Source organism: Tupaia chinensis, unplaced genomic scaffold (assembly GCF_000334495.1).
Source record: "Tupaia chinensis unplaced genomic scaffold, TupChi_1.0 Scaffold000073_1, whole genome shotgun sequence".
In the NCBI taxonomy this organism is placed as follows: Eukaryota; Metazoa; Chordata; class Mammalia; order Scandentia; family Tupaiidae; genus Tupaia; species Tupaia belangeri.
In genome coordinates this window covers 166,512-173,837 of record NW_006159533.1, presented here as the reverse complement: position 1 = coordinate 173,837, position 7,326 = coordinate 166,512, and the positions used below count along the sequence as shown (strand labels likewise).

Genomic DNA, 7,326 nt, shown 5'->3' with positions numbered 1-7,326 from the left:
AGAAATAAGAGGTTTTTTGAGTGTTTATATGATATATTATTAATATTATTTTGGAGAGGTTTTTGCTATAGAGCATGTGTGCTCACCAGAAAGACAGAAACCGAGAGACAGAAAGCAAGAAATCACCCCCTGAGGAGGATGGCTGGGCCTAAATCCCTTCTCCTCCATTCTCCTCTCAGAATCTTGGGCATGCACACACACACACCTGGCGTGAGTTTAAGCCACCAGGCCCGGGACTCAAACCACAGTCGACTACATGGGAGTCCAGCGACATAGCCATTATGCTAACTGCTGGTCCCTATAACACAATTTTGTTTTATTTTGTTTTTGTCATAGACTGTATGTACTTACCAGATAGGAACAAAGAGGCAAACATGAGGGAAAGTGAGAAATCATCCACCAAGAAAGGATGTCCACACAATCCCTTCTCCTCCATTCTCCTCTCCTGGTAGCTTAAAAATCACACTGCATGTGTGTGTGTGTGCATGTCCAACACATACATGCAGTGTAATTTTTAAGCTACCAGGTCTGGGATTGGAAACATGGCCAGCAATGTGGGAATTCAGTGACTTAACCACAATGCCACCAGTTGGCTCTAAAAAATTTTATTTATTTATTTTTATTTTTTATTTATTAATTTTTTTAAAGAAATAACTCAGTTTAATTCCAAGACTTTGCACAGGGTCGAGGACACCAATCACATTTTATATTTTGTAAATATAAACTATACAGAAGAAAAATATAAAAAATAGTTATATGTTAGCTCTTAATAAAAATGAAAACGTTGCATTAAATTTAAAAGGCAGCTTCTTATATGTGCATGTATTCATTGGATTACATTGTATTACCTCTTTCATTTACTGAACAAATTTCCAGAACTAAATTATCATTCACTCTCATACCACTACATGATAAGTGGTAGGTAAATACCTGTAGGAATACAGTGTATCGTCTGCTTCTGCAACTCAGAAGTAACCCTGTGTCTGTCCAGCCTACACTCAGAACTTTGTCTTCATAAGCAGCCAGATCATAGAGAAGAGCTTTACAACTTCTTGTATCCCACAGCTTGACCATATTATCTAAAGGACCTGAAATCAGCTGCTGTTCATGAGTAGGAAACCATTTTGTCGATGTGACCCAGCGAGTATGTGAGGTCAGGGACAGACACCAAAGAACCATCTTTAGTTTGCGGATTTCACAGTCCAATATACCTACCTGTGCTTCCAGATGATAAACATTTACAAAGTGATGAGTAAGAAATGTAATTAAACACTTTATTTCTAGTCAAAGTCGACCTAACACTGCGAGTCTCAACATCCCACACTCCAGTTGTATGGTCCCAAGATTCACTGCAGATTTCTTCAGTATCTGACCAACAGAACCTAGGAAATTGCTTCCTTGTGGCCAGAGAGGGTGACGATAGGAGTCCTAGTCAAACCAAGCTTCTCCGTTTTCACTTTCTTTCTTGGTCGGTTTGTGGATTTTTCCATTTCATCTTCTTCATCTGCTGGGACTACTGACCAGATCTTCAGCATGTTATCCTAGGAGCCACTGTAAAATTTAGTTCCTGAGCTATTCACACTTCAGCAGGCCCTCTGCAGCAATGCAAATCTTTCACTTTGTTCTCAGCAGGACCTCTGCAGCAATGCGAATCTTTCACTTTGTTCCTCTCTGTGCTCCACTCCCACAAGAGAATTATCTGATCCATAGAATCATTCAGTTGGAAGCAAGATAAACTGTCTTTTTTCATCCAGGCACATCTTTTACAACTGTATGTCCCACAGTTGTCACTATTGAGTTTCTTCCCAAGAACCAGATTGAGAAGTCTTTTATCATAAAAACAAGGTAAAATCCATTCCTCTGCCCCTTTAATGGAACTGATCCAGTCATCATGGAATATGCATTGTTCTCTCTGGGGTGTGGTGCATTTCTCCACTTATTCAAGTTCCACAACCTCATGGAATGAGATGTTCTCTAGTTCCACGTGTTTGACCAAGGGCATTTGCAGAAACTGTCCTTTGATAAGAAAATCAAGCCCCAATGTTTGTGGAACTCATTTTTGGCCCCCTGCAGTTTGTTGATGATATTACAAAGGTTGACAATTTCAGAGGTGCCAGGAATTGAGAAGGGAACATCTTCAATAGCATATTTCTTGTTTTCACTATAGAAGTGTGTCTGAAGCTGAGTCATGGTTGTGGGGGGCTGTTGGTATACACAAGACTTGTCTGCAGAAATGTATGGACTAGTAGTCAGGAAACAGGAACAGAAAAAGGGCTAACTAAAGAGACAGCTCAAAATTAGGTTGCACAAGTAAGCAAGAAACTGGAATCAAAGCCCAGTCCAAAATTTTTACCTTAAAACATTGTTTTAAAGATTGTTTCTTCCATCAGAGAGACACATACACACAGAGAGAGACAGTACCCTAATAATGTCTTCATACTAAAAGCTAGCCCTACTCTCAGCTAGCCAGTATCAGAGCAGTGCTGGGACACGAACCCGCAATATTCCTATGTGGGTCCAGTGTCATTAGTTTTCTGCTGCTTCCTGGCTTCATACAAATACATTAAATTATTTAAAAACAATACAACAAAAAAATAATATTTCTACTAAAAATTATAAAAAGTGATTAATAATAGTCTTTGAATAGTGACGATTTTTAAAGATATGTCTTCTGTTATTTGGTTACCTCTTCCATAGGAGAAAAACAAGAGGATTCAGTGGTGCTTGCAAGAAGTGGAAATAGAATTCTTAGGACAAGAACATTCTGATTAGTATTAACTGAAAATCATTTGATTATGTATGTCATTTGATATTTATCAAATAACTCATAAGAATTTTACTTTTTAGTCATGTCATTAATATGGATTATCCTTCAGCCTAAAGCAGCACTTAAATATGAATAGTTTCTCAGATTTTCAAATGACTACTTTCATGATTTGTTAGATGATAAATACTGTTGTCTAATGGCTTTCTGTTGCTAAAAGGGATGAATACTGTGGGTTCATGAAAAAAATTGCATAAAACTATAGATTACTCATAAATCTTGGGCCATACAGAATGCCAGTCATATTTTGGGAACTGCCTAACAATTTCACATTCTTCTTTGTAAGTTTGAGAGATCTTGCCTTTCATTGGTAATGTTACCACAGCTTTCCATAAGATCAATATGTCATGATTGATCATAATTCTAACAATAAATCCCCATTTTTATTTAAGAAGAGGTTTTTTGTCATTTTTGTTTGTTTCGATATTCATTATATTCCCACTGAATTTCAATTTAGTGTTTGATATCTGTTTCTTCAGATGGATTATTCTCGAATACTGCCCTGCTTGCTTGGAATATGATCAGGGATGGTTGTTTAATGAAACTTACCAGGTCCTTGAATGAAGTTAGTGGTGTCTGGCTCTTTTATTCAGTCATCACTAACTCTGAAGTAGAACCTGCATTTTATGAAAATATGGCCTATTGATTTTAGCTTTCAAAGAACCAGCTTATACTTTCATTTATTTTCTGTATAGTTCATTTAGTTTCTATTTCACTTATTTCTGCTCAGATCTTTATTATTCCTTCTCTCCTGGAGTTTTTTGGATTTTTTTTGCTTTGCTTTTCCAATTCTCTGAGGCACAATGTTGTTGGGTGATCAATTTGCCTTCTTTCTACCTTCTTCTTATGTGTACTAATTGCTATGAAATTCACTCTTATGACTGCATTTTGCAGTGTCCCAAAGTTTATGGAAACTCATGTCCTCATTGTCATTGGCTTCCACGAATCTTTTGATTTCAGTCTTTATTTTTTCAGTAGTTGTGAACTCATTCAGGAGTAGGTTATTTAGTTTCCATGTATTTGTGTATTTTTGAGGATTTTTCTTGACATTTATATCAACTTTAATTCCATCATGATTGTAGAAGATGCCGGATATAGTATCTATGCTATTGAATCTGTAAAGGCTTGCTTTGTGCCCTCTCATGTGGCCAATCTTAAATAAGGTTCCATGTGGGGGTGAGAAAAAAGTGTATTTCATGGGTTTTGGGTGGAAGGCTCTATAGATGTTTGTTAAGTCCATTTGATGTATGGTATTATTTACATCCTTTATCTCTTTGCTTACTTTTTTATCTGATGATCTGTTTAAAGCAGATAGTGTGGGACTGAGGTCCCCAACACTTAGTGTGTTGCAATCTATCTCTCCTCTTAGATTTAACAGTGTTTTCTTCATGTATTTGTGTACTCCTGAGTTAGGTGCATAGATATTTGTAAGCGTTATATCTTCTTGATGACTTTCTCTTTTACTACTATATAGTGCCCTTCTTTGTCTCTGCAGTTTTTGTGTTAAAACCTATTTTGTTGGAAATTAGTGTCACTACTCCAGCTCTTTTTTGGTTCCTATTTGCATGGAATACCTTTTTATAGCCCTTCACTTTTAGTCTATGTATCCGTGAGATATGCTTCTTGTAGGCAACAGATACAGGGTTGCCTTTTTTAAAATCTATTCAGCCAGTCTATGTCTCTTGATTGGAGAATTTAATCCATTAATATTCAATGTTATTATCAATATTTCCAGACTTGTCCCTACCTTTCAGTTGGCATTGTCTTGGCTGTCTTTTATTCCTTTATTTCTGTCTGTTAATTCTTTTTTTTTATTTTTTGAGAGGTTTTTGCTATAGGGCGCGTGCGCTCGCCAGACAGACAGAGAGAGACATAGAGACAGAAAGCGAGAAATCACCCCCCAGGGGGGATGGTCACGATGCAATCCCTTCTCCTCCATTCTCCTCTCAGGATCTTGGGCACGCATGCACATGCACCCGGCATGAGTTTTTTTAAATTTTTAAAAAATGAACCGTGGTCAACTACGTGGGAGTCCAGCGACATAGCCATTACACTAACTGCTGGTTCCCTCTGTCTGTTAATTCTTCAGTTTTCCTGGAACAAGACTCTCTTCAGAGTTTCTTGAAGAGCTGGTCTTGTGTTGGCAAATTCTTTCAGGTTTTTGTCTGAGATTTTAATCTTTTTTTCCCCCCATATTAAGAATAATATTGCTGGATCTAATGATGTTGTTTGAAATTGTTACTCTCTTAATACTTTCAATGTGTCTTCCCATTCTTTCCTTGCTTGCATAGTTTCCATTGAAAGGTCTGGTATTAGCCTGATGGGATGACCTTTGTGAGTCACTTGATGTTTCTCTCTTGCCAATTTTAGTATCTGGTCTTTATCTGTGCTTTTAGCCAGTCTGGTTAAGATGTGCCTTGGGGAGGATCTTCTTGGGTTGTTTTTATTTGGAATCCTTTGTATTTCTTGGGTCTGGATGTTTGAGTGCTTCTTTAGATGTGGAAAGTTTCCTTCCAGGATTTCATGGAATAATTTTCCATGCCCTTATTAGTTTCCTCACCTTCTGGGATACCAATTATTTGGAATTTTGGATGTTTAATGGAATAGAGTATTTCTTGTATATTATCTTCATTTTTTGGTTGGTATTTTCTCTGTCTTTTTGGTGCTTTTTCCCTAGGTCTGAGATTTTATTTTCTTTATCTAAGATTTGATTTTCAGCATGGTCTAATTGGCTTTAGATATTTTCAAGAGAGTTTTTGATTTCCTGTATTACAGAGTTCACCTACAATAGTTCCATCTGATTCTTTCTTTCTAGTGTCCATTTCTTCTTTCATGTAGTGGAAGGACTTACTCATCTCTTGGAGTTCGTTGTTTCTTTTCTGTTCCAACTCATAAAGTTTTGTCACTATGAATATTCTGAATTCTTTCTCTGACATTTCGGTAATTTCTTCTGTTTTTTTTTCAAGAGATGGAGGGGAGTTATTGTGTTCTTTTGATGGAGACGTATGTCTTGGTTTTTACAACTTGGACAGGCTAGACCTGTGAAGATGCAAATGGTGGAAACCACACAGCCAGAGCCATGCCAAGCAAGGGCCCTCCCTGCCATCCCTGTGATTACCACATACCACAGTACCCTCATACAGTTCAGCCAAGTGAGTGGACCTAGCAGCTAAGTTTAGGCAGAATGGGCATGAAAGTTTTGTGGGCTGGCTTTTCAGCCTATGGAATGTAGAGGCAGATGGATTGCTTCTCTGAAAGGAAGAAATGCAAAAATGCCTCCCTGTTAACTTGGCTCTTGAAGAAATGCTATTAGTGTGACTAATGAGTGAATTTCTCTCCACTTAGTATTATGGAGGAATTACAGGAGTTTATCCAGGAAATAGAATTGCAAGGCATCATATATACACACTTATTTAAAGGGCCAGATGAAATGCACTGGACAGCAGGAAGAAAGATGGGGTGCTGCAGTCAGACCCCTCCTCCTGCTATGGCACACTGATAACAGTTTTAGCCCCCTTGTGGGTGAGCTCACTTATTGTACCACTCAGGGGACTGCTGACCTAGCAGGGACTGAAATCATCAGACAGAAGAAGGGATTTTGAAAGGTGAGAGATCCCCTGGTGATAGAATTTTCTCTTCCCAAAGATTAAAAAAAAATGATAAATGCTGACAGGGGTGTGGTGAAAGGGGACCTCTCTTACACTGCTGGTAGGAATGTAAATTGGTCCAGCCATTGTGGACCAATTTGAAGGTTCCTCAAAAATCTACAAATAGCACTCCCACTCCTTGGTATGTACCCAAAGGACAGAAGAATTCTTAATCAGAAAAGTGCTTGCACATCAATGTTTAGTGCGGCGCTATTCACAGTTGACAAGAAATGGAACCAACCCAAATGTCCACGAACAGATGAATGGATCAAAAAACTATGGCACAGGACCAGTAGTTAGTGTACTGGCTATGTTGCTGGACTCCCATGTAGTTGACTGCGGTTCGAGTCCTGGACCCAGTGGCTTAAAACTCACACCAGGCACATGTGTGTGCGTGCCCAAGATCCTGAGAGGAGAATGGAGAAGGGATTGGGGCGTGGCCATCTTCCCCCCTGGGGGATGATTTCTTGCTTTCTGTCTCTCTGTCTCTCTCTGTCTGTCTGGCGAACGCACGTGCCCTATAACAAAAACCTCTCAAAAAAAAAAAAAAGGAAAAACTATGGCACATATATTCTATGGAATATTATCCAGTCATAGAAAAACAACAAAACCCTGACTTTTGACAAAAAGTGGATGAATATGAAAGATTTACTGCTGAGTGAAGCAAGCCAGGCTATGAAGGAGAGACATTGTATGTCCCCACTTAATATACACTGAGTGTCTGCACTCTATGGCTGAAGGGGATTGACTGAAGGATATAGAAACACAGTAAATGGATGTAAATAAAGATATGGTGTGAAAGAGCAGAGTTTCAGGAAAAATTAGAAGAAAAATGGGGAGGAAAAGCATTAATGG

The 7,326-nt window shown here is 38.4% G+C and overlaps 1 pseudogene; it reads right to left on the bottom strand.

Moving 5' to 3' along the window:
* Positions 1 to 896: 896 nt before the first annotated feature.
* On the bottom strand, positions 897 to 2,190 carry LOC102470768 (ribosome biogenesis protein WDR12 pseudogene; annotated as a pseudogene).
* Between the last annotated feature and the right edge of the window lie 5,136 nt (positions 2,191 to 7,326).